The sequence below is a fragment of the Schistocerca cancellata genome, chromosome 1 (genome assembly GCF_023864275.1).
Source record: "Schistocerca cancellata isolate TAMUIC-IGC-003103 chromosome 1, iqSchCanc2.1, whole genome shotgun sequence".
In the NCBI taxonomy this organism is placed as follows: domain Eukaryota; kingdom Metazoa; phylum Arthropoda; class Insecta; order Orthoptera; family Acrididae; genus Schistocerca; species Schistocerca cancellata.
The window spans coordinates 113,585,300-113,608,608 of record NC_064626.1 but is presented as its reverse complement, the minus strand read 5'-3'; the positions used below and the strand labels follow the sequence as shown (position 1 = coordinate 113,608,608).

The 23,309-nt window shown below is 47.7% G+C and overlaps 41 non-coding genes across 41 annotated transcripts; all 41 read left to right on the top strand.

The window, feature by feature from the left end:
- The first annotated feature begins 152 nt into the window (after window positions 1-152).
- Trnar-ccu (transfer RNA arginine (anticodon CCU)) lies at window positions 153-225 on the top strand. Its single transcript has one exon. It is a non-coding gene; the product is annotated as a tRNA-Arg (tRNA).
- Window positions 226-727: 502 nt separating this feature from the next.
- On the top strand, window positions 728-800 carry Trnar-ccu (transfer RNA arginine (anticodon CCU)). Its single transcript has one exon. It is a non-coding gene; the product is annotated as a tRNA-Arg (tRNA).
- Window positions 801-1,302: 502 nt separating this feature from the next.
- On the top strand, window positions 1,303-1,375 carry Trnar-ccu (transfer RNA arginine (anticodon CCU)). Its single transcript has one exon. It is a non-coding gene; the product is annotated as a tRNA-Arg (tRNA).
- A 502-nt stretch (window positions 1,376-1,877) lies between these two features.
- On the top strand, window positions 1,878-1,950 carry Trnar-ccu (transfer RNA arginine (anticodon CCU)). Its single transcript has one exon. It is a non-coding gene; the product is annotated as a tRNA-Arg (tRNA).
- Window positions 1,951-2,452: 502 nt separating this feature from the next.
- On the top strand, window positions 2,453-2,525 carry Trnar-ccu (transfer RNA arginine (anticodon CCU)). Its single transcript has one exon. It is a non-coding gene; the product is annotated as a tRNA-Arg (tRNA).
- A 502-nt stretch (window positions 2,526-3,027) lies between these two features.
- On the top strand, window positions 3,028-3,100 carry Trnar-ccu (transfer RNA arginine (anticodon CCU)). The gene has a single exon. It is a non-coding gene; the product is annotated as a tRNA-Arg (tRNA).
- Window positions 3,101-3,602: 502 nt separating this feature from the next.
- Trnar-ccu (transfer RNA arginine (anticodon CCU)) lies at window positions 3,603-3,675 on the top strand. The gene has a single exon. It is a non-coding gene; the product is annotated as a tRNA-Arg (tRNA).
- Window positions 3,676-4,177: 502 nt separating this feature from the next.
- Window positions 4,178-4,250, top strand: Trnar-ccu (transfer RNA arginine (anticodon CCU)). The gene has a single exon. It is a non-coding gene; the product is annotated as a tRNA-Arg (tRNA).
- Window positions 4,251-4,752: 502 nt separating this feature from the next.
- Window positions 4,753-4,825, top strand: Trnar-ccu (transfer RNA arginine (anticodon CCU)). The gene has a single exon. It is a non-coding gene; the product is annotated as a tRNA-Arg (tRNA).
- A 502-nt stretch (window positions 4,826-5,327) lies between these two features.
- Trnar-ccu (transfer RNA arginine (anticodon CCU)) lies at window positions 5,328-5,400 on the top strand. Its single transcript has one exon. It is a non-coding gene; the product is annotated as a tRNA-Arg (tRNA).
- Window positions 5,401-5,902: 502 nt separating this feature from the next.
- On the top strand, window positions 5,903-5,975 carry Trnar-ccu (transfer RNA arginine (anticodon CCU)). Its single transcript has one exon. It is a non-coding gene; the product is annotated as a tRNA-Arg (tRNA).
- Window positions 5,976-6,477: 502 nt separating this feature from the next.
- Window positions 6,478-6,550, top strand: Trnar-ccu (transfer RNA arginine (anticodon CCU)). Its single transcript has one exon. It is a non-coding gene; the product is annotated as a tRNA-Arg (tRNA).
- Window positions 6,551-7,052: 502 nt separating this feature from the next.
- Trnar-ccu (transfer RNA arginine (anticodon CCU)) lies at window positions 7,053-7,125 on the top strand. The gene has a single exon. It is a non-coding gene; the product is annotated as a tRNA-Arg (tRNA).
- A 502-nt stretch (window positions 7,126-7,627) lies between these two features.
- Trnar-ccu (transfer RNA arginine (anticodon CCU)) lies at window positions 7,628-7,700 on the top strand. The gene has a single exon. It is a non-coding gene; the product is annotated as a tRNA-Arg (tRNA).
- A 502-nt stretch (window positions 7,701-8,202) lies between these two features.
- Window positions 8,203-8,275, top strand: Trnar-ccu (transfer RNA arginine (anticodon CCU)). Its single transcript has one exon. It is a non-coding gene; the product is annotated as a tRNA-Arg (tRNA).
- Window positions 8,276-8,777: 502 nt separating this feature from the next.
- On the top strand, window positions 8,778-8,850 carry Trnar-ccu (transfer RNA arginine (anticodon CCU)). Its single transcript has one exon. It is a non-coding gene; the product is annotated as a tRNA-Arg (tRNA).
- Window positions 8,851-9,352: 502 nt separating this feature from the next.
- Window positions 9,353-9,425, top strand: Trnar-ccu (transfer RNA arginine (anticodon CCU)). The gene has a single exon. It is a non-coding gene; the product is annotated as a tRNA-Arg (tRNA).
- Window positions 9,426-9,927: 502 nt separating this feature from the next.
- Trnar-ccu (transfer RNA arginine (anticodon CCU)) lies at window positions 9,928-10,000 on the top strand. Its single transcript has one exon. It is a non-coding gene; the product is annotated as a tRNA-Arg (tRNA).
- A 502-nt stretch (window positions 10,001-10,502) lies between these two features.
- Window positions 10,503-10,575, top strand: Trnar-ccu (transfer RNA arginine (anticodon CCU)). Its single transcript has one exon. It is a non-coding gene; the product is annotated as a tRNA-Arg (tRNA).
- Window positions 10,576-11,077: 502 nt separating this feature from the next.
- Trnar-ccu (transfer RNA arginine (anticodon CCU)) lies at window positions 11,078-11,150 on the top strand. The gene has a single exon. It is a non-coding gene; the product is annotated as a tRNA-Arg (tRNA).
- Window positions 11,151-11,652: 502 nt separating this feature from the next.
- On the top strand, window positions 11,653-11,725 carry Trnar-ccu (transfer RNA arginine (anticodon CCU)). The gene has a single exon. It is a non-coding gene; the product is annotated as a tRNA-Arg (tRNA).
- Window positions 11,726-12,227: 502 nt separating this feature from the next.
- On the top strand, window positions 12,228-12,300 carry Trnar-ccu (transfer RNA arginine (anticodon CCU)). The gene has a single exon. It is a non-coding gene; the product is annotated as a tRNA-Arg (tRNA).
- Window positions 12,301-12,802: 502 nt separating this feature from the next.
- Window positions 12,803-12,875, top strand: Trnar-ccu (transfer RNA arginine (anticodon CCU)). The gene has a single exon. It is a non-coding gene; the product is annotated as a tRNA-Arg (tRNA).
- A 502-nt stretch (window positions 12,876-13,377) lies between these two features.
- On the top strand, window positions 13,378-13,450 carry Trnar-ccu (transfer RNA arginine (anticodon CCU)). Its single transcript has one exon. It is a non-coding gene; the product is annotated as a tRNA-Arg (tRNA).
- A 502-nt stretch (window positions 13,451-13,952) lies between these two features.
- Window positions 13,953-14,025, top strand: Trnar-ccu (transfer RNA arginine (anticodon CCU)). Its single transcript has one exon. It is a non-coding gene; the product is annotated as a tRNA-Arg (tRNA).
- Window positions 14,026-14,527: 502 nt separating this feature from the next.
- On the top strand, window positions 14,528-14,600 carry Trnar-ccu (transfer RNA arginine (anticodon CCU)). Its single transcript has one exon. It is a non-coding gene; the product is annotated as a tRNA-Arg (tRNA).
- A 502-nt stretch (window positions 14,601-15,102) lies between these two features.
- Trnar-ccu (transfer RNA arginine (anticodon CCU)) lies at window positions 15,103-15,175 on the top strand. The gene has a single exon. It is a non-coding gene; the product is annotated as a tRNA-Arg (tRNA).
- A 502-nt stretch (window positions 15,176-15,677) lies between these two features.
- Trnar-ccu (transfer RNA arginine (anticodon CCU)) lies at window positions 15,678-15,750 on the top strand. The gene has a single exon. It is a non-coding gene; the product is annotated as a tRNA-Arg (tRNA).
- A 502-nt stretch (window positions 15,751-16,252) lies between these two features.
- On the top strand, window positions 16,253-16,325 carry Trnar-ccu (transfer RNA arginine (anticodon CCU)). The gene has a single exon. It is a non-coding gene; the product is annotated as a tRNA-Arg (tRNA).
- Window positions 16,326-16,827: 502 nt separating this feature from the next.
- Trnar-ccu (transfer RNA arginine (anticodon CCU)) lies at window positions 16,828-16,900 on the top strand. The gene has a single exon. It is a non-coding gene; the product is annotated as a tRNA-Arg (tRNA).
- A 502-nt stretch (window positions 16,901-17,402) lies between these two features.
- Trnar-ccu (transfer RNA arginine (anticodon CCU)) lies at window positions 17,403-17,475 on the top strand. Its single transcript has one exon. It is a non-coding gene; the product is annotated as a tRNA-Arg (tRNA).
- Window positions 17,476-17,977: 502 nt separating this feature from the next.
- Window positions 17,978-18,050, top strand: Trnar-ccu (transfer RNA arginine (anticodon CCU)). The gene has a single exon. It is a non-coding gene; the product is annotated as a tRNA-Arg (tRNA).
- A 502-nt stretch (window positions 18,051-18,552) lies between these two features.
- Window positions 18,553-18,625, top strand: Trnar-ccu (transfer RNA arginine (anticodon CCU)). Its single transcript has one exon. It is a non-coding gene; the product is annotated as a tRNA-Arg (tRNA).
- A 502-nt stretch (window positions 18,626-19,127) lies between these two features.
- On the top strand, window positions 19,128-19,200 carry Trnar-ccu (transfer RNA arginine (anticodon CCU)). Its single transcript has one exon. It is a non-coding gene; the product is annotated as a tRNA-Arg (tRNA).
- A 502-nt stretch (window positions 19,201-19,702) lies between these two features.
- On the top strand, window positions 19,703-19,775 carry Trnar-ccu (transfer RNA arginine (anticodon CCU)). Its single transcript has one exon. It is a non-coding gene; the product is annotated as a tRNA-Arg (tRNA).
- A 502-nt stretch (window positions 19,776-20,277) lies between these two features.
- On the top strand, window positions 20,278-20,350 carry Trnar-ccu (transfer RNA arginine (anticodon CCU)). Its single transcript has one exon. It is a non-coding gene; the product is annotated as a tRNA-Arg (tRNA).
- Window positions 20,351-20,852: 502 nt separating this feature from the next.
- Trnar-ccu (transfer RNA arginine (anticodon CCU)) lies at window positions 20,853-20,925 on the top strand. Its single transcript has one exon. It is a non-coding gene; the product is annotated as a tRNA-Arg (tRNA).
- Window positions 20,926-21,427: 502 nt separating this feature from the next.
- Window positions 21,428-21,500, top strand: Trnar-ccu (transfer RNA arginine (anticodon CCU)). The gene has a single exon. It is a non-coding gene; the product is annotated as a tRNA-Arg (tRNA).
- A 502-nt stretch (window positions 21,501-22,002) lies between these two features.
- Window positions 22,003-22,075, top strand: Trnar-ccu (transfer RNA arginine (anticodon CCU)). The gene has a single exon. It is a non-coding gene; the product is annotated as a tRNA-Arg (tRNA).
- Window positions 22,076-22,577: 502 nt separating this feature from the next.
- On the top strand, window positions 22,578-22,650 carry Trnar-ccu (transfer RNA arginine (anticodon CCU)). Its single transcript has one exon. It is a non-coding gene; the product is annotated as a tRNA-Arg (tRNA).
- Window positions 22,651-23,152: 502 nt separating this feature from the next.
- On the top strand, window positions 23,153-23,225 carry Trnar-ccu (transfer RNA arginine (anticodon CCU)). Its single transcript has one exon. It is a non-coding gene; the product is annotated as a tRNA-Arg (tRNA).
- Window positions 23,226-23,309: the final 84 nt, after the last annotated feature.

Sequence of the window (23,309 nt, the reverse complement as noted above, 5' to 3'; positions counted from 1 at the left end):
GCCTGGACTTCGATATGTCTGAGTATGTACAGGCACACAGGAAAGGCTCATGCGACGTCCTGACTCTCTGCACACGTAGAGTAGCGCATCAGGAAGGGTACACTTGGCAAGTGTTGATTTGAGTGAGCACCCCGCCAGCTTAACGCCAGTCAGCCTCTGTGGCCTAATGGATAAGGCATCGGTCTCCTAAACCGGGGATTGTGGGTTCGAGTCCCACCAGAGGTACACGTTTTACTCACTGGGGCAGAATCACTCTCACCACATACAGGTGTAATAGTTGTGAAAGTTGGCGTTTCTGAGTGCTTACAGGTATCACAGGTATGACGACGATATGAAAATACGCACTTACTGACAACCTGAAACGAAACGACGGCCATTATCAATCGACCTGTTAGCTGCGGAAGTGTTTCAAAGCGTGATGGCGCTGTGAGAGGAAACGCTATTTTAAAATTACTTGTTGGTAAACAGTATGACCCATATGAATTGTCACTTAACTCTCTTGTGTGCAGGACTTGGAGTTCAGAAAGGGAATAGCCTAAGACGGCAGGTATAAGAATTGCCAGCAGAAAGTAGGTGCCTGGACTTCGATATGTCTGAGTATGTACAGGCACACAGGAAAGGCTCATGCGACGTCCTGACTCTCTGCACACGTAGAGTAGCGCATCAGGAAGGGTACACTTGGCAAGTGTTGATTTGAGTGAGCACCCCGCCAGCTTAACGCCAGTCAGCCTCTGTGGCCTAATGGATAAGGCATCGGTCTCCTAAACCGGGGATTGTGGGTTCGAGTCCCACCAGAGGTACACGTTTTACTCACTGGGGCAGAATCACTCTCACCACATACAGGTGTAATAGTTGTGAAAGTTGGCGTTTCTGAGTGCTTACAGGTATCACAGGTATGACGACGATATGAAAATACGCACTTACTGACAACCTGAAACGAAACGACGGCCATTATCAATCGACCTGTTAGCTGCGGAAGTGTTTCAAAGCGTGATGGCGCTGTGAGAGGAAACGCTATTTTAAAATTACTTGTTGGTAAACAGTATGACCCATATGAATTGTCACTTAACTCTCTTGTGTGCAGGACTTGGAGTTCAGAAAGGGAATAGCCTAAGACGGCAGGTATAAGAATTGCCAGCAGAAAGTAGGTGCCTGGACTTCGATATGTCTGAGTATGTACAGGCACACAGGAAAGGCTCATGCGACGTCCTGACTCTCTGCACACGTAGAGTAGCGCATCAGGAAGGGTACACTTGGCAAGTGTTGATTTGAGTGAGCACCCCGCCAGCTTAACGCCAGTCAGCCTCTGTGGCCTAATGGATAAGGCATCGGTCTCCTAAACCGGGGATTGTGGGTTCGAGTCCCACCAGAGGTACACGTTTTACTCACTGGGGCAGAATCACTCTCACCACATACAGGTGTAATAGTTGTGAAAGTTGGCGTTTCTGAGTGCTTACAGGTATCACAGGTATGACGACGATATGAAAATACGCACTTACTGACAACCTGAAACGAAACGACGGCCATTATCAATCGACCTGTTAGCTGCGGAAGTGTTTCAAAGCGTGATGGCGCTGTGAGAGGAAACGCTATTTTAAAATTACTTGTTGGTAAACAGTATGACCCATATGAATTGTCACTTAACTCTCTTGTGTGCAGGACTTGGAGTTCAGAAAGGGAATAGCCTAAGACGGCAGGTATAAGAATTGCCAGCAGAAAGTAGGTGCCTGGACTTCGATATGTCTGAGTATGTACAGGCACACAGGAAAGGCTCATGCGACGTCCTGACTCTCTGCACACGTAGAGTAGCGCATCAGGAAGGGTACACTTGGCAAGTGTTGATTTGAGTGAGCACCCCGCCAGCTTAACGCCAGTCAGCCTCTGTGGCCTAATGGATAAGGCATCGGTCTCCTAAACCGGGGATTGTGGGTTCGAGTCCCACCAGAGGTACACGTTTTACTCACTGGGGCAGAATCACTCTCACCACATACAGGTGTAATAGTTGTGAAAGTTGGCGTTTCTGAGTGCTTACAGGTATCACAGGTATGACGACGATATGAAAATACGCACTTACTGACAACCTGAAACGAAACGACGGCCATTATCAATCGACCTGTTAGCTGCGGAAGTGTTTCAAAGCGTGATGGCGCTGTGAGAGGAAACGCTATTTTAAAATTACTTGTTGGTAAACAGTATGACCCATATGAATTGTCACTTAACTCTCTTGTGTGCAGGACTTGGAGTTCAGAAAGGGAATAGCCTAAGACGGCAGGTATAAGAATTGCCAGCAGAAAGTAGGTGCCTGGACTTCGATATGTCTGAGTATGTACAGGCACACAGGAAAGGCTCATGCGACGTCCTGACTCTCTGCACACGTAGAGTAGCGCATCAGGAAGGGTACACTTGGCAAGTGTTGATTTGAGTGAGCACCCCGCCAGCTTAACGCCAGTCAGCCTCTGTGGCCTAATGGATAAGGCATCGGTCTCCTAAACCGGGGATTGTGGGTTCGAGTCCCACGAGAGGTACACGTTTTACTCACTGGGGCAGAATCACTCTCACCACATACAGGTGTAATAGTTGTGAAAGTTGGCGTTTCTGAGTGCTTACAGGTATCACAGGTATGACGACGATATGAAAATACGCACTTACTGACAACCTGAAACGAAACGACGGCCATTATCAATCGACCTGTTAGCTGCGGAAGTGTTTCAAAGCGTGATGGCGCTGTGAGAGGAAACGCTATTTTAAAATTACTTGTTGGTAAACAGTATGACCCATATGAATTGTCACTTAACTCTCTTGTGTGCAGGACTTGGAGTTCAGAAAGGGAATAGCCTAAGACGGCAGGTATAAGAATTGCCAGCAGAAAGTAGGTGCCTGGACTTCGATATGTCTGAGTATGTACAGGCACACAGGAAAGGCTCATGCGACGTCCTGACTCTCTGCACACGTAGAGTAGCGCATCAGGAAGGGTACACTTGGCAAGTGTTGATTTGAGTGAGCACCCCGCCAGCTTAACGCCAGTCAGCCTCTGTGGCCTAATGGATAAGGCATCGGTCTCCTAAACCGGGGATTGTGGGTTCGAGTCCCACCAGAGGTACACGTTTTACTCACTGGGGCAGAATCACTCTCACCACATACAGGTGTAATAGTTGTGAAAGTTGGCGTTTCTGAGTGCTTACAGGTATCACAGGTATGACGACGATATGAAAATACGCACTTACTGACAACCTGAAACGAAACGACGGCCATTATCAATCGACCTGTTAGCTGCGGAAGTGTTTCAAAGCGTGATGGCGCTGTGAGAGGAAACGCTATTTTAAAATTACTTGTTGGTAAACAGTATGACCCATATGAATTGTCACTTAACTCTCTTGTGTGCAGGACTTGGAGTTCAGAAAGGGAATAGCCTAAGACGGCAGGTATAAGAATTGCCAGCAGAAAGTAGGTGCCTGGACTTCGATATGTCTGAGTATGTACAGGCACACAGGAAAGGCTCATGCGACGTCCTGACTCTCTGCACACGTAGAGTAGCGCATCAGGAAGGGTACACTTGGCAAGTGTTGATTTGAGTGAGCACCCCGCCAGCTTAACGCCAGTCAGCCTCTGTGGCCTAATGGATAAGGCATCGGTCTCCTAAACCGGGGATTGTGGGTTCGAGTCCCACCAGAGGTACACGTTTTACTCACTGGGGCAGAATCACTCTCACCACATACAGGTGTAATAGTTGTGAAAGTTGGCGTTTCTGAGTGCTTACAGGTATCACAGGTATGACGACGATATGAAAATACGCACTTACTGACAACCTGAAACGAAACGACGGCCATTATCAATCGACCTGTTAGCTGCGGAAGTGTTTCAAAGCGTGATGGCGCTGTGAGAGGAAACGCTATTTTAAAATTACTTGTTGGTAAACAGTATGACCCATATGAATTGTCACTTAACTCTCTTGTGTGCAGGACTTGGAGTTCAGAAAGGGAATAGCCTAAGACGGCAGGTATAAGAATTGCCAGCAGAAAGTAGGTGCCTGGACTTCGATATGTCTGAGTATGTACAGGCACACAGGAAAGGCTCATGCGACGTCCTGACTCTCTGCACACGTAGAGTAGCGCATCAGGAAGGGTACACTTGGCAAGTGTTGATTTGAGTGAGCACCCCGCCAGCTTAACGCCAGTCAGCCTCTGTGGCCTAATGGATAAGGCATCGGTCTCCTAAACCGGGGATTGTGGGTTCGAGTCCCACCAGAGGTACACGTTTTACTCACTGGGGCAGAATCACTCTCACCACATACAGGTGTAATAGTTGTGAAAGTTGGCGTTTCTGAGTGCTTACAGGTATCACAGGTATGACGACGATATGAAAATACGCACTTACTGACAACCTGAAACGAAACGACGGCCATTATCAATCGACCTGTTAGCTGCGGAAGTGTTTCAAAGCGTGATGGCGCTGTGAGAGGAAACGCTATTTTAAAATTACTTGTTGGTAAACAGTATGACCCATATGAATTGTCACTTAACTCTCTTGTGTGCAGGACTTGGAGTTCAGAAAGGGAATAGCCTAAGACGGCAGGTATAAGAATTGCCAGCAGAAAGTAGGTGCCTGGACTTCGATATGTCTGAGTATGTACAGGCACACAGGAAAGGCTCATGCGACGTCCTGACTCTCTGCACACGTAGAGTAGCGCATCAGGAAGGGTACACTTGGCAAGTGTTGATTTGAGTGAGCACCCCGCCAGCTTAACGCCAGTCAGCCTCTGTGGCCTAATGGATAAGGCATCGGTCTCCTAAACCGGGGATTGTGGGTTCGAGTCCCACCAGAGGTACACGTTTTACTCACTGGGGCAGAATCACTCTCACCACATACAGGTGTAATAGTTGTGAAAGTTGGCGTTTCTGAGTGCTTACAGGTATCACAGGTATGACGACGATATGAAAATACGCACTTACTGACAACCTGAAACGAAACGACGGCCATTATCAATCGACCTGTTAGCTGCGGAAGTGTTTCAAAGCGTGATGGCGCTGTGAGAGGAAACGCTATTTTAAAATTACTTGTTGGTAAACAGTATGACCCATATGAATTGTCACTTAACTCTCTTGTGTGCAGGACTTGGAGTTCAGAAAGGGAATAGCCTAAGACGGCAGGTATAAGAATTGCCAGCAGAAAGTAGGTGCCTGGACTTCGATATGTCTGAGTATGTACAGGCACACAGGAAAGGCTCATGCGACGTCCTGACTCTCTGCACACGTAGAGTAGCGCATCAGGAAGGGTACACTTGGCAAGTGTTGATTTGAGTGAGCACCCCGCCAGCTTAACGCCAGTCAGCCTCTGTGGCCTAATGGATAAGGCATCGGTCTCCTAAACCGGGGATTGTGGGTTCGAGTCCCACCAGAGGTACACGTTTTACTCACTGGGGCAGAATCACTCTCACCACATACAGGTGTAATAGTTGTGAAAGTTGGCGTTTCTGAGTGCTTACAGGTATCACAGGTATGACGACGATATGAAAATACGCACTTACTGACAACCTGAAACGAAACGACGGCCATTATCAATCGACCTGTTAGCTGCGGAAGTGTTTCAAAGCGTGATGGCGCTGTGAGAGGAAACGCTATTTTAAAATTACTTGTTGGTAAACAGTATGACCCATATGAATTGTCACTTAACTCTCTTGTGTGCAGGACTTGGAGTTCAGAAAGGGAATAGCCTAAGACGGCAGGTATAAGAATTGCCAGCAGAAAGTAGGTGCCTGGACTTCGATATGTCTGAGTATGTACAGGCACACAGGAAAGGCTCATGCGACGTCCTGACTCTCTGCACACGTAGAGTAGCGCATCAGGAAGGGTACACTTGGCAAGTGTTGATTTGAGTGAGCACCCCGCCAGCTTAACGCCAGTCAGCCTCTGTGGCCTAATGGATAAGGCATCGGTCTCCTAAACCGGGGATTGTGGGTTCGAGTCCCACCAGAGGTACACGTTTTACTCACTGGGGCAGAATCACTCTCACCACATACAGGTGTAATAGTTGTGAAAGTTGGCGTTTCTGAGTGCTTACAGGTATCACAGGTATGACGACGATATGAAAATACGCACTTACTGACAACCTGAAACGAAACGACGGCCATTATCAATCGACCTGTTAGCTGCGGAAGTGTTTCAAAGCGTGATGGCGCTGTGAGAGGAAACGCTATTTTAAAATTACTTGTTGGTAAACAGTATGACCCATATGAATTGTCACTTAACTCTCTTGTGTGCAGGACTTGGAGTTCAGAAAGGGAATAGCCTAAGACGGCAGGTATAAGAATTGCCAGCAGAAAGTAGGTGCCTGGACTTCGATATGTCTGAGTATGTACAGGCACACAGGAAAGGCTCATGCGACGTCCTGACTCTCTGCACACGTAGAGTAGCGCATCAGGAAGGGTACACTTGGCAAGTGTTGATTTGAGTGAGCACCCCGCCAGCTTAACGCCAGTCAGCCTCTGTGGCCTAATGGATAAGGCATCGGTCTCCTAAACCGGGGATTGTGGGTTCGAGTCCCACGAGAGGTACACGTTTTACTCACTGGGGCAGAATCACTCTCACCACATACAGGTGTAATAGTTGTGAAAGTTGGCGTTTCTGAGTGCTTACAGGTATCACAGGTATGACGACGATATGAAAATACGCACTTACTGACAACCTGAAACGAAACGACGGCCATTATCAATCGACCTGTTAGCTGCGGAAGTGTTTCAAAGCGTGATGGCGCTGTGAGAGGAAACGCTATTTTAAAATTACTTGTTGGTAAACAGTATGACCCATATGAATTGTCACTTAACTCTCTTGTGTGCAGGACTTGGAGTTCAGAAAGGGAATAGCCTAAGACGGCAGGTATAAGAATTGCCAGCAGAAAGTAGGTGCCTGGACTTCGATATGTCTGAGTATGTACAGGCACACAGGAAAGGCTCATGCGACGTCCTGACTCTCTGCACACGTAGAGTAGCGCATCAGGAAGGGTACACTTGGCAAGTGTTGATTTGAGTGAGCACCCCGCCAGCTTAACGCCAGTCAGCCTCTGTGGCCTAATGGATAAGGCATCGGTCTCCTAAACCGGGGATTGTGGGTTCGAGTCCCACCAGAGGTACACGTTTTACTCACTGGGGCAGAATCACTCTCACCACATACAGGTGTAATAGTTGTGAAAGTTGGCGTTTCTGAGTGCTTACAGGTATCACAGGTATGACGACGATATGAAAATACGCACTTACTGACAACCTGAAACGAAACGACGGCCATTATCAATCGACCTGTTAGCTGCGGAAGTGTTTCAAAGCGTGATGGCGCTGTGAGAGGAAACGCTATTTTAAAATTACTTGTTGGTAAACAGTATGACCCATATGAATTGTCACTTAACTCTCTTGTGTGCAGGACTTGGAGTTCAGAAAGGGAATAGCCTAAGACGGCAGGTATAAGAATTGCCAGCAGAAAGTAGGTGCCTGGACTTCGATATGTCTGAGTATGTACAGGCACACAGGAAAGGCTCATGCGACGTCCTGACTCTCTGCACACGTAGAGTAGCGCATCAGGAAGGGTACACTTGGCAAGTGTTGATTTGAGTGAGCACCCCGCCAGCTTAACGCCAGTCAGCCTCTGTGGCCTAATGGATAAGGCATCGGTCTCCTAAACCGGGGATTGTGGGTTCGAGTCCCACCAGAGGTACACGTTTTACTCACTGGGGCAGAATCACTCTCACCACATACAGGTGTAATAGTTGTGAAAGTTGGCGTTTCTGAGTGCTTACAGGTATCACAGGTATGACGACGATATGAAAATACGCACTTACTGACAACCTGAAACGAAACGACGGCCATTATCAATCGACCTGTTAGCTGCGGAAGTGTTTCAAAGCGTGATGGCGCTGTGAGAGGAAACGCTATTTTAAAATTACTTGTTGGTAAACAGTATGACCCATATGAATTGTCACTTAACTCTCTTGTGTGCAGGACTTGGAGTTCAGAAAGGGAATAGCCTAAGACGGCAGGTATAAGAATTGCCAGCAGAAAGTAGGTGCCTGGACTTCGATATGTCTGAGTATGTACAGGCACACAGGAAAGGCTCATGCGACGTCCTGACTCTCTGCACACGTAGAGTAGCGCATCAGGAAGGGTACACTTGGCAAGTGTTGATTTGAGTGAGCACCCCGCCAGCTTAACGCCAGTCAGCCTCTGTGGCCTAATGGATAAGGCATCGGTCTCCTAAACCGGGGATTGTGGGTTCGAGTCCCACCAGAGGTACACGTTTTACTCACTGGGGCAGAATCACTCTCACCACATACAGGTGTAATAGTTGTGAAAGTTGGCGTTTCTGAGTGCTTACAGGTATCACAGGTATGACGACGATATGAAAATACGCACTTACTGACAACCTGAAACGAAACGACGGCCATTATCAATCGACCTGTTAGCTGCGGAAGTGTTTCAAAGCGTGATGGCGCTGTGAGAGGAAACGCTATTTTAAAATTACTTGTTGGTAAACAGTATGACCCATATGAATTGTCACTTAACTCTCTTGTGTGCAGGACTTGGAGTTCAGAAAGGGAATAGCCTAAGACGGCAGGTATAAGAATTGCCAGCAGAAAGTAGGTGCCTGGACTTCGATATGTCTGAGTATGTACAGGCACACAGGAAAGGCTCATGCGACGTCCTGACTCTCTGCACACGTAGAGTAGCGCATCAGGAAGGGTACACTTGGCAAGTGTTGATTTGAGTGAGCACCCCGCCAGCTTAACGCCAGTCAGCCTCTGTGGCCTAATGGATAAGGCATCGGTCTCCTAAACCGGGGATTGTGGGTTCGAGTCCCACCAGAGGTACACGTTTTACTCACTGGGGCAGAATCACTCTCACCACATACAGGTGTAATAGTTGTGAAAGTTGGCGTTTCTGAGTGCTTACAGGTATCACAGGTATGACGACGATATGAAAATACGCACTTACTGACAACCTGAAACGAAACGACGGCCATTATCAATCGACCTGTTAGCTGCGGAAGTGTTTCAAAGCGTGATGGCGCTGTGAGAGGAAACGCTATTTTAAAATTACTTGTTGGTAAACAGTATGACCCATATGAATTGTCACTTAACTCTCTTGTGTGCAGGACTTGGAGTTCAGAAAGGGAATAGCCTAAGACGGCAGGTATAAGAATTGCCAGCAGAAAGTAGGTGCCTGGACTTCGATATGTCTGAGTATGTACAGGCACACAGGAAAGGCTCATGCGACGTCCTGACTCTCTGCACACGTAGAGTAGCGCATCAGGAAGGGTACACTTGGCAAGTGTTGATTTGAGTGAGCACCCCGCCAGCTTAACGCCAGTCAGCCTCTGTGGCCTAATGGATAAGGCATCGGTCTCCTAAACCGGGGATTGTGGGTTCGAGTCCCACCAGAGGTACACGTTTTACTCACTGGGGCAGAATCACTCTCACCACATACAGGTGTAATAGTTGTGAAAGTTGGCGTTTCTGAGTGCTTACAGGTATCACAGGTATGACGACGATATGAAAATACGCACTTACTGACAACCTGAAACGAAACGACGGCCATTATCAATCGACCTGTTAGCTGCGGAAGTGTTTCAAAGCGTGATGGCGCTGTGAGAGGAAACGCTATTTTAAAATTACTTGTTGGTAAACAGTATGACCCATATGAATTGTCACTTAACTCTCTTGTGTGCAGGACTTGGAGTTCAGAAAGGGAATAGCCTAAGACGGCAGGTATAAGAATTGCCAGCAGAAAGTAGGTGCCTGGACTTCGATATGTCTGAGTATGTACAGGCACACAGGAAAGGCTCATGCGACGTCCTGACTCTCTGCACACGTAGAGTAGCGCATCAGGAAGGGTACACTTGGCAAGTGTTGATTTGAGTGAGCACCCCGCCAGCTTAACGCCAGTCAGCCTCTGTGGCCTAATGGATAAGGCATCGGTCTCCTAAACCGGGGATTGTGGGTTCGAGTCCCACCAGAGGTACACGTTTTACTCACTGGGGCAGAATCACTCTCACCACATACAGGTGTAATAGTTGTGAAAGTTGGCGTTTCTGAGTGCTTACAGGTATCACAGGTATGACGACGATATGAAAATACGCACTTACTGACAACCTGAAACGAAACGACGGCCATTATCAATCGACCTGTTAGCTGCGGAAGTGTTTCAAAGCGTGATGGCGCTGTGAGAGGAAACGCTATTTTAAAATTACTTGTTGGTAAACAGTATGACCCATATGAATTGTCACTTAACTCTCTTGTGTGCAGGACTTGGAGTTCAGAAAGGGAATAGCCTAAGACGGCAGGTATAAGAATTGCCAGCAGAAAGTAGGTGCCTGGACTTCGATATGTCTGAGTATGTACAGGCACACAGGAAAGGCTCATGCGACGTCCTGACTCTCTGCACACGTAGAGTAGCGCATCAGGAAGGGTACACTTGGCAAGTGTTGATTTGAGTGAGCACCCCGCCAGCTTAACGCCAGTCAGCCTCTGTGGCCTAATGGATAAGGCATCGGTCTCCTAAACCGGGGATTGTGGGTTCGAGTCCCACCAGAGGTACACGTTTTACTCACTGGGGCAGAATCACTCTCACCACATACAGGTGTAATAGTTGTGAAAGTTGGCGTTTCTGAGTGCTTACAGGTATCACAGGTATGACGACGATATGAAAATACGCACTTACTGACAACCTGAAACGAAACGACGGCCATTATCAATCGACCTGTTAGCTGCGGAAGTGTTTCAAAGCGTGATGGCGCTGTGAGAGGAAACGCTATTTTAAAATTACTTGTTGGTAAACAGTATGACCCATATGAATTGTCACTTAACTCTCTTGTGTGCAGGACTTGGAGTTCAGAAAGGGAATAGCCTAAGACGGCAGGTATAAGAATTGCCAGCAGAAAGTAGGTGCCTGGACTTCGATATGTCTGAGTATGTACAGGCACACAGGAAAGGCTCATGCGACGTCCTGACTCTCTGCACACGTAGAGTAGCGCATCAGGAAGGGTACACTTGGCAAGTGTTGATTTGAGTGAGCACCCCGCCAGCTTAACGCCAGTCAGCCTCTGTGGCCTAATGGATAAGGCATCGGTCTCCTAAACCGGGGATTGTGGGTTCGAGTCCCACCAGAGGTACACGTTTTACTCACTGGGGCAGAATCACTCTCACCACATACAGGTGTAATAGTTGTGAAAGTTGGCGTTTCTGAGTGCTTACAGGTATCACAGGTATGACGACGATATGAAAATACGCACTTACTGACAACCTGAAACGAAACGACGGCCATTATCAATCGACCTGTTAGCTGCGGAAGTGTTTCAAAGCGTGATGGCGCTGTGAGAGGAAACGCTATTTTAAAATTACTTGTTGGTAAACAGTATGACCCATATGAATTGTCACTTAACTCTCTTGTGTGCAGGACTTGGAGTTCAGAAAGGGAATAGCCTAAGACGGCAGGTATAAGAATTGCCAGCAGAAAGTAGGTGCCTGGACTTCGATATGTCTGAGTATGTACAGGCACACAGGAAAGGCTCATGCGACGTCCTGACTCTCTGCACACGTAGAGTAGCGCATCAGGAAGGGTACACTTGGCAAGTGTTGATTTGAGTGAGCACCCCGCCAGCTTAACGCCAGTCAGCCTCTGTGGCCTAATGGATAAGGCATCGGTCTCCTAAACCGGGGATTGTGGGTTCGAGTCCCACCAGAGGTACACGTTTTACTCACTGGGGCAGAATCACTCTCACCACATACAGGTGTAATAGTTGTGAAAGTTGGCGTTTCTGAGTGCTTACAGGTATCACAGGTATGACGACGATATGAAAATACGCACTTACTGACAACCTGAAACGAAACGACGGCCATTATCAATCGACCTGTTAGCTGCGGAAGTGTTTCAAAGCGTGATGGCGCTGTGAGAGGAAACGCTATTTTAAAATTACTTGTTGGTAAACAGTATGACCCATATGAATTGTCACTTAACTCTCTTGTGTGCAGGACTTGGAGTTCAGAAAGGGAATAGCCTAAGACGGCAGGTATAAGAATTGCCAGCAGAAAGTAGGTGCCTGGACTTCGATATGTCTGAGTATGTACAGGCACACAGGAAAGGCTCATGCGACGTCCTGACTCTCTGCACACGTAGAGTAGCGCATCAGGAAGGGTACACTTGGCAAGTGTTGATTTGAGTGAGCACCCCGCCAGCTTAACGCCAGTCAGCCTCTGTGGCCTAATGGATAAGGCATCGGTCTCCTAAACCGGGGATTGTGGGTTCGAGTCCCACCAGAGGTACACGTTTTACTCACTGGGGCAGAATCACTCTCACCACATACAGGTGTAATAGTTGTGAAAGTTGGCGTTTCTGAGTGCTTACAGGTATCACAGGTATGACGACGATATGAAAATACGCACTTACTGACAACCTGAAACGAAACGACGGCCATTATCAATCGACCTGTTAGCTGCGGAAGTGTTTCAAAGCGTGATGGCGCTGTGAGAGGAAACGCTATTTTAAAATTACTTGTTGGTAAACAGTATGACCCATATGAATTGTCACTTAACTCTCTTGTGTGCAGGACTTGGAGTTCAGAAAGGGAATAGCCTAAGACGGCAGGTATAAGAATTGCCAGCAGAAAGTAGGTGCCTGGACTTCGATATGTCTGAGTATGTACAGGCACACAGGAAAGGCTCATGCGACGTCCTGACTCTCTGCACACGTAGAGTAGCGCATCAGGAAGGGTACACTTGGCAAGTGTTGATTTGAGTGAGCACCCCGCCAGCTTAACGCCAGTCAGCCTCTGTGGCCTAATGGATAAGGCATCGGTCTCCTAAACCGGGGATTGTGGGTTCGAGTCCCACCAGAGGTACACGTTTTACTCACTGGGGCAGAATCACTCTCACCACATACAGGTGTAATAGTTGTGAAAGTTGGCGTTTCTGAGTGCTTACAGGTATCACAGGTATGACGACGATATGAAAATACGCACTTACTGACAACCTGAAACGAAACGACGGCCATTATCAATCGACCTGTTAGCTGCGGAAGTGTTTCAAAGCGTGATGGCGCTGTGAGAGGAAACGCTATTTTAAAATTACTTGTTGGTAAACAGTATGACCCATATGAATTGTCACTTAACTCTCTTGTGTGCAGGACTTGGAGTTCAGAAAGGGAATAGCCTAAGACGGCAGGTATAAGAATTGCCAGCAGAAAGTAGGTGCCTGGACTTCGATATGTCTGAGTATGTACAGGCACACAGGAAAGGCTCATGCGACGTCCTGACTCTCTGCACACGTAGAGTAGCGCATCAGGAAGGGTACACTTGGCAAGTGTTGATTTGAGTGAGCACCCCGCCAGCTTAACGCCAGTCAGCCTCTGTGGCCTAATGGATAAGGCATCGGTCTCCTAAACCGGGGATTGTGGGTTCGAGTCCCACCAGAGGTACACGTTTTACTCACTGGGGCAAAATCACTCTCACCACATACAGGTGTAATAGTTGTGAAAGTTGGCGTTTCTGAGTGCTTACAGGTATCACAGGTATGACGACGATATGAAAATACGCACTTACTGACAACCTGAAACGAAACGACGGCCATTATCAATCGACCTGTTAGCTGCGGAAGTGTTTCAAAGCGTGATGGCGCTGTGAGAGGAAACGCTATTTTAAAATTACTTGTTGGTAAACAGTATGACCCATATGAATTGTCACTTAACTCTCTTGTGTGCAGGACTTGGAGTTCAGAAAGGGAATAGCCTAAGACGGCAGGTATAAGAATTGCCAGCAGAAAGTAGGTGCCTGGACTTCGATATGTCTGAGTATGTACAGGCACACAGGAAAGGCTCATGCGACGTCCTGACTCTCTGCACACGTAGAGTAGCGCATCAGGAAGGGTACACTTGGCAAGTGTTGATTTGAGTGAGCACCCCGCCAGCTTAACGCCAGTCAGCCTCTGTGGCCTAATGGATAAGGCATCGGTCTCCTAAACCGGGGATTGTGGGTTCGAGTCCCACCAGAGGTACACGTTTTACTCACTGGGGCAGAATCACTCTCACCACATACAGGTGTAATAGTTGTGAAAGTTGGCGTTTCTGAGTGCTTACAGGTATCACAGGTATGACGACGATATGAAAATACGCACTTACTGACAACCTGAAACGAAACGACGGCCATTATCAATCGACCTGTTAGCTGCGGAAGTGTTTCAAAGCGTGATGGCGCTGTGAGAGGAAACGCTATTTTAAAATTACTTGTTGGTAAACAGTATGACCCATATGAATTGTCACTTAACTCTCTTGTGTGCAGGACTTGGAGTTCAGAAAGGGAATAGCCTAAGACGGCAGGTATAAGAATTGCCAGCAGAAAGTAGGTGCCTGGACTTCGATATGTCTGAGTATGTACAGGCACACAGGAAAGGCTCATGCGACGTCCTGACTCTCTGCACACGTAGAGTAGCGCATCAGGAAGGGTACACTTGGCAAGTGTTGATTTGAGTGAACACCCCGCCAGCTTAACGCCAGTCAGCCTCTGTGGCCTAATGGATAAGGCATCGGTCTCCTAAACCGGGGATTGTGGGTTCGAGTCCCACCAGAGGTACACGTTTTACTCACTGGGGCAGAATCACTCTCACCACATACAGGTGTAATAGTTGTGAAAGTTGGCGTTTCTGAGTGCTTACAGGTATCACAGGTATGACGACGATATGAAAATACGCACTTACTGACAACCTGAAACGAAACGACGGCCATTATCAATCGACCTGTTAGCTGCGGAAGTGTTTCAAAGCGTGATGGCGCTGTGAGAGGAAACGCTATTTTAAAATTACTTGTTGGTAAACAGTATGACCCATATGAATTGTCACTTAACTCTCTTGTGTGCAGGACTTGGAGTTCAGAAAGGGAATAGCCTAAGACGGCAGGTATAAGAATTGCCAGCAGAAAGTAGGTGCCTGGACTTCGATATGTCTGAGTATGTACAGGCACACAGGAAAGGCTCATGCGACGTCCTGACTCTCTGCACACGTAGAGTAGCGCATCAGGAAGGGTACACTTGGCAAGTGTTGATTTGAGTGAGCACCCCGCCAGCTTAACGCCAGTCAGCCTCTGTGGCCTAATGGATAAGGCATCGGTCTCCTAAACCGGGGATTGTGGGTTCGAGTCCCACCAGAGGTACACGTTTTACTCACTGGGGCAGAATCACTCTCACCACATACAGGTGTAATAGTTGTGAAAGTTGGCGTTTCTGAGTGCTTACAGGTATCACAGGTATGACGACGATATGAAAATACGCACTTACTGACAACCTGAAACGAAACGACGGCCATTATCAATCGACCTGTTAGCTGCGGAAGTGTTTCAAAGCGTGATGGCGCTGTGAGAGGAAACGCTATTTTAAAATTACTTGTTGGTAAACAGTATGACCCATATGAATTGTCACTTAACTCTCTTGTGTGCAGGACTTGGAGTTCAGAAAGGGAATAGCCTAAGACGGCAGGTATAAGAATTGCCAGCAGAAAGTAGGTGCCTGGACTTCGATATGTCTGAGTATGTACAGGCACACAGGAAAGGCTCATGCGACGTCCTGACTCTCTGCACACGTAGAGTAGCGCATCAGGAAGGGTACACTTGGCAAGTGTTGATTTGAGTGAGCACCCCGCCAGCTTAACGCCAGTCAGCCTCTGTGGCCTAATGGATAAGGCATCGGTCTCCTAAACCGGGGATTGTGGGTTCGAGTCCCACCAGAGGTACACGTTTTACTCACTGGGGCAGAATCACTCTCACCACATACAGGTGTAATAGTTGTGAAAGTTGGCGTTTCTGAGTGCTTACAGGTATCACAGGTATGACGACGATATGAAAATACGCACTTACTGACAACCTGAAACGAAACGACGGCCATTATCAATCGACCTGTTAGCTGCGGAAGTGTTTCAAAGCGTGATGGCGCTGTGAGAGGAAACGCTATTTTAAAATTACTTGTTGGTAAACAGTATGACCCATATGAATTGTCACTTAACTCTCTTGTGTGCAGGACTTGGAGTTCAGAAAGGGAATAGCCTAAGACGGCAGGTATAAGAATTGCCAGCAGAAAGTAGGTGCCTGGACTTCGATATGTCTGAGTATGTACAGGCACACAGGAAAGGCTCATGCGACGTCCTGACTCTCTGCACACGTAGAGTAGCGCATCAGGAAGGGTACACTTGGCAAGTGTTGATTTGAGTGAGCACCCCGCCAGCTTAACGCCAGTCAGCCTCTGTGGCCTAATGGATAAGGCATCGGTCTCCTAAACCGGGGATTGTGGGTTCGAGTCCCACCAGAGGTACACGTTTTACTCACTGGGGCAAAATCACTCTCACCACATACAGGTGTAATAGTTGTGAAAGTTGGCGTTTCTGAGTGCTTACAGGTATCACAGGTATGACGACGATATGAAAATACGCACTTACTGACAACCTGAAACGAAACGACGGCCATTATCAATCGACCTGTTAGCTGCGGAAGTGTTTCAAAGCGTGATGGCGCTGTGAGAGGAAACGCTATTTTAAAATTACTTGTTGGTAAACAGTATGACCCATATGAATTGTCACTTAACTCTCTTGTGTGCAGGACTTGGAGTTCAGAAAGGGAATAGCCTAAGACGGCAGGTATAAGAATTGCCAGCAGAAAGTAGGTGCCTGGACTTCGATATGTCTGAGTATGTACAGGCACACAGGAAAGGCTCATGCGACGTCCTGACTCTCTGCACACGTAGAGTAGCGCATCAGGAAGGGTACACTTGGCAAGTGTTGATTTGAGTGAGCACCCCGCCAGCTTAACGCCAGTCAGCCTCTGTGGCCTAATGGATAAGGCATCGGTCTCCTAAACCGGGGATTGTGGGTTCGAGTCCCACCAGAGATACACGTTTTACTCACTGGGGCAGAATCACTCTCACCACATACAGGTGTAATAGTTGTGAAAGTTGGCGTTTCTGAGTGCTTACAGGTATCACAGGTATGACGACGATATGAAAATACGCACTTACTGACAACCTGAAACGAAACGACGGCCATTATCAATCGACCTGTTAGCTGCGGAAGTGTTTCAAAGCGTGATGGCGCTGTGAGAGGAAACGCTATTTTAAAATTACTTGTTGGTAAACAGTATGACCCATATGAATTGTCACTTAACTCTCTTGTGTGCAGGACTTGGAGTTCAGAAAGGGAATAGCCTAAGACGGCAGGTATAAGAATTGCCAGCAGAAAGTAGGTGCCTGGACTTCGATATGTCTGAGTATGTACAGGCACACAGGAAAGGCTCATGCGACGTCCTGACTCTCTGCACACGTAGAGTAGCGCATCAGGAAGGGTACACTTGGCAAGTGTTGATTTGAGTGAGCACCCCGCCAGCTTAACGCCAGTCAGCCTCTGTGGCCTAATGGATAAGGCATCGGTCTCCTAAACCGGGGATTGTGGGTTCGAGTCCCACCAGAGGTACACGTTTTACTCACTGGGGCAAAATCACTCTCACCACATACAGGTGTAATAGTTGTGAAAGTTGGCGTTTCTGAGTGCTTACAGGTATCACAGGTATGACGACGATATGAAAATACGCACTTACTGACAACCTGAAACGAAACGACGGCCATTATCAATCGACCTGTTAGCTGCGGAAGTGTTTCAAAGCGTGATGGCGCTGTGAGAGGAAACGCTATTTTAAAATTACTTGTTGGTAAACAGTATGACCCATATGAATTGTCACTTAACTCTCTTGTGTGCAGGACTTGGAGTTCAGAAAGGGAATAGCCTAAGACGGCAGGTATAAGAATTGCCAGCAGAAAGTAGGTGCCTGGACTTCGATATGTCTGAGTATGTACAGGCACACAGGAAAGGCTCATGCGACGTCCTGACTCTCTGCACACGTAGAGTAGCGCATCAGGAAGGGTACACTTGGCAAGTGTTGATTTGAGTGAGCACCCCGCCAGCTTAACGCCAGTCAGCCTCTGTGGCCTAATGGATAAGGCATCGGTCTCCTAAACCGGGGATTGTGGGTTCGAGTCCCACCAGAGGTACACGTTTTACTCACTGGGGCAGAATCACTCTCACCACATACAGGTGTAATAGTTGTGAAAGTTGGCGTTTCTGAGTGCTTACAGGTATCACAGGTATGACGACGATATGAAAATACGCACTTACTGACAACCTGAAACGAAACGACGGCCATTATCAATCGACCTGTTAGCTGCGGAAGTGTTTCAAAGCGTGATGGCGCTGTGAGAGGAAACGCTATTTTAAAATTACTTGTTGGTAAACAGTATGACCCATATGAATTGTCACTTAACTCTCTTGTGTGCAGGACTTGGAGTTCAGAAAGGGAATAGCCTAAGACGGCAGGTATAAGAATTGCCAGCAGAAAGTAGGTGCCTGGACTTCGATATGTCTGAGTATGTACAGGCACACAGGAAAGGCTCATGCGACGTCCTGACTCTCTGCACACGTAGAGTAGCGCATCAGGAAGGGTACACTTGGCAAGTGTTGATTTGAGTGAGCACCCCGCCAGCTTAACGCCAGTCAGCCTCTGTGGCCTAATGGATAAGGCATCGGTCTCCTAAACCGGGGATTGTGGGTTCGAGTCCCACCAGAGGTACACGTTTTACTCACTGGGGCAGAATCACTCTCACCACATACAGGTGTAATAGTTGTGAAAGTTGGCGTTTCTGAGTGCTTACAGGTATCACAGGTATGACGACGATATGAAAATACGCACTTACTGACAACCTGAAACGAAACGACGGCCATTATCAATCGACCTGTTAGCTGCGGAAGTGTTTCAAAGCGTGATGGCGCTGTGAGAGGAAACGCTATTTTAAAATTACTTGTTGGTAAACAGTATGACCCATATGAATTGTCACTTAACTCTCTTGTGTGCAGGACTTGGAGTTCAGAAAGGGAATAGCCTAAGACGGCAGGTATAAGAATTGCCAGCAGAAAGTAGGTGCCTGGACTTCGATATGTCTGAGTATGTACAGGCACACAGGAAAGGCTCATGCGACGTCCTGACTCTCTGCACACGTAGAGTAGCGCATCAGGAAGGGTACACTTGGCAAGTGTTGATTTGAGTGAGCACCCCGCCAGCTTAACGCCAGTCAGCCTCTGTGGCCTAATGGATAAGGCATCGGTCTCCTAAACCGGGGATTGTGGGTTCGAGTCCCACCAGAGGTACACGTTTTACTCACTGGGGCAAAATCACTCTCACCACATACAGGTGTAATAGTTGTGAAAGTTGGCGTTTCTGAGTGCTTACAGGTATCACAGGTATGACGACGATATGAAAATACGCACTTACTGACAACCTGAAACGAAACGACGGCCATTATCAATCGACCTGTTAGCTGCGGAAGTGTTTCAAAGCGTGATGGCGCTGTGAGAGGAAACGCTATTTTAAAATTACTTGTTGGTAAACAGTATGACCCATATGAATTGTCACTTAACTCTCTTGTGTGCAGGACTTGGAGTTCAGAAAGGGAATAGCCTAAGACGGCAGGTATAAGAATTGCCAGCAGAAAGTAGGTGCCTGGACTTCGATATGTCTGAGTATGTACAGGCACACAGGAAAGGCTCATGCGACGTCCTGACTCTCTGCACACGTAGAGTAGCGCATCAGGAAGGGTACACTTGGCAAGTGTTGATTTGAGTGAGCACCCCGCCAGCTTAACGCCAGTCAGCCTCTGTGGCCTAATGGATAAGGCATCGGTCTCCTAAACCGGGGATTGTGGGTTCGAGTCCCACCAGAGGTACACGTTTTACTCACTGGGGCAGAATCACTCTCACCACATACAGGTGTAATAGTTGTGAAAGTTGGCGTTTCTGAGTGCTTACAGGTATCACAGGTATGACGACGATATGAAAATACGCACTTACTGACAACCTGAAACGAAACGACGGCCATTATCAATCGACCTGTTAGCTGCGGAAGTGTTTCAAAGCGTGATGGCGCTGTGAGAGGAAACGCTATTTTAAAATTACTTGTTGGTAAACAGTATGACCCATATGAATTGTCACTTAACTCTCTTGTGTGCAGGACTTGGAGTTCAGAAAGGGAATAGCCTAAGACGGCAGGTATAAGAATTGCCAGCAGAAAGTAGGTGCCTGGACTTCGATATGTCTGAGTATGTACAGGCACACAGGAAAGGCTCATGCGACGTCCTGACTCTCTGCACACGTAGAGTAGCGCATCAGGAAGGGTACACTTGGCAAGTGTTGATTTGAGTGAGCACCCCGCCAGCTTAACGCCAGTCAGCCTCTGTGGCCTAATGGATAAGGCATCGGTCTCCTAAACCGGGGATTGTGGGTTCGAGTCCCACCAGAGGTACACGTTTTACTCACTGGGGCAAAATCACTCTCACCACATACAGGTGTAATAGTTGTGAAAGTTGGCGTTTCTGAGTGCTTACAGGTATCACAGGTATGACGACGATATGAAAATACGCACTTACTGACAACCTGAAACGAAACGACGGCCATTATCAATCGACCTGTTAGCTGCGGAAGTGTTTCAAAGCGTGATGGCGCTGTGAGAGGAAACGCTATTTTAAAATTACTTGTTGGTAAACAGTATGACCCATATGAATTGTCACTTAACTCTCTTGTGTGCAGGACTTGGAGTTCAGAAAGGGAATAGCCTAAGACGGCAGGTATAAGAATTGCCAGCAGAAAGTAGGTGCCTGGACTTCGATATGTCTGAGTATGTACAGGCACACAGGAAAGGCTCATGCGACGTCCTGACTCTCTGCACACGTAGAGTAGCGCATCAGGAAGGGTACACTTGGCAAGTGTTGATTTGAGTGAGCACCCCGCCAGCTTAACGCCAGTCAGCCTCTGTGGCCTAATGGATAAGGCATCGGTCTCCTAAACCGGGCATTGTGGGTTCGAGTCCCACCAGAGGTACACGTTTTACTCACTGGGGCAGAATCACTCTCACCACATACAGGTGTAATAGTTGTGAAAGTTGGCGTTTCTGAGTGCTTACAGGTATCACAGGTATGACGACGATATGAAAATACGCACTTACTGACAACCTGAAACGAAACGACGGCCATTATCAATCGACCTGTTAGCTGCGGAAGTGTTTCAAAGCGTGATGGCGCTGTGAGAGGAAACGCTATTTTAAAATTACTTGTTGGTAAACAGTATGACCCATATGAATTGTCACTTAACTCTCTTGTGTGCAGGACTTGGAGTTCAGAAAGGGAATAGCCTAAGACGGCAGGTATAAGAATTGCCAGCAGAAAGTAGGTGCCTGGACTTCGATATGTCTGAGTATGTACAGGCACACAGGAAAGGCTCATGCGACGTCCTGACTCTCTGCACACGTAGAGTAGCGCATCAGGAAGGGTACACTTGGCAAGTGTTGATTTGAGTGAGCACCCCGCCAGCTTAACGCCAGTCAGCCTCTGTGGCCTAATGGATAAGGCATCGGTCTCCTAAACCGGGGATTGTGGGTTCGAGTCCCACCAGAGGTACACGTTTTACTCACTGGGGCAGAATCACTCTCACCACATACAGGTGTAATAGTTGTGAAAGTTGGCGTTTCTGAGTGCTTACAGGTATCACAGGTATGACGACGATATGAAAATACGCACTTACTGACAACCTGAAACGAAACGACGGCCATTATCAATCGACCTGTTAGCTGCGGAAGTGTTTCAAAGCGTGATGGCGCTGTGAGAGGAAACGCTATTTTAAAATTACTTGTTGGTAAACAGTATGACCCATATGAATTGTCACTTAACTCTCTTGTGTGCAGGACTTGGAGTTCAGAAAGGGAATAGCCTAAGACGGCAGGTATAAGAATTGCCAGCAGAAAGTAGGTGCCTGGACTTCGATATGTCTGAGTATGTACAGGCACACAGGAAAGGCTCATGCGACGTCCTGACTCTCTGCACACGTAGAGTAGCGCATCAGGAAGGGTACACTTGGCAAGTGTTGATTTGAGTGAGCACCCCGCCAGCTTAACGCCAGTCAGCCTCTGTGGCCTAATGGATAAGGCATCGGTCTCCTAAACCGGGGATTGTGGGTTCGAGTCCCACCAGAGGTACACGTTTTACTCACTGGGGCAAAATCACTCTCACCACATACAGGTGTAATAGTTGTGAAAGTTGGCGTTTCTGAGTGCTTACAGGTATCACAGGTATGACGACGATATGAAAATACGCACTTACTGACAACCTGAAACGAAACGACGGCCATTATCAATCGACCTGTTAGCTGCGGAAGTGTTTCAAAGCGTGATGGCGCTGTGAGAGGAAACGCTATTTTAAAATTACTTGTTGGTAAACAGTATGACCCATATGAATTGTCACTTAACTCTCTTGTGTGCAGGACTTGGAGTTCAGAAAGGGAATAGCCTAAGACGGCAGGTATAAGAATTGCCAGCAGAAAGTAGGTGCCTGGACTTCGATATGTCTGAGTATGTACAGGCACACAGGAAAGGCTCATGCGACGTCCTGACTCTCTGCACACGTAGAGTAGCGCATCAGGAAGGGTACACTTGGCAAGTGTTGATTTGAGTGAGCACCCCGCCAGCTTAACGCCAGTCAGCCTCTGTGGCCTAATGGATAAGGCATCGGTCTCCTAAACCGGGGATTGTGGGTTCGAGTCCCACCAGAGGTACACGTTTTACTCACTGGGGCAAAATCACTCTCACCACATACAGGTGTAATAGTTGTGAAAGTTGGCGTTTCTGAGTGCTTACAGGTATCACAGGTATGACGACGATATGAAAATACGCACTTACTGACAACCTGAAACGAAACGACGGCCATTATCAATCGACCTGTTAGCTGCGGAAGTGTTTCAAAGCGTGATGGCGCTGTGAGAGGAAACGCTATTTTAAAATTACTTGTTGGTAAACAGTATGACCCATATGAATTGTCACTTAACTCTCTTGTGTGCAGGACTTGGAGTTCAGAAAGGGAATAGCCTAAGACGGCAGGTATAAGAATTGCCAGCAGAAAGTAGGTGCCTGGACTTCGATATGTCTGAGTATGTACAGGCACACAGGAAAGGCTCATGCGACGTCCTGACTCTCTGCACACGTAGAGTAGCGCATCAGGAAGGGTACACTTGGCAAGTGTTGATTTGAGTGAGCACCCCGCCAGCTTAACGCCAGTCAGCCTCTGTGGCCTAATGGATAAGGCATCGGTCTCCTAAACCGGGGATTGTGGGTTCGAGTCCCACCAGAGGTACACGTTTTACTCACTGGGGCAGAATCACTCTCACCACATACAGGTGTAATAGTTGTGAAAGTTGGCGTTTCTGAGTGCTTACAG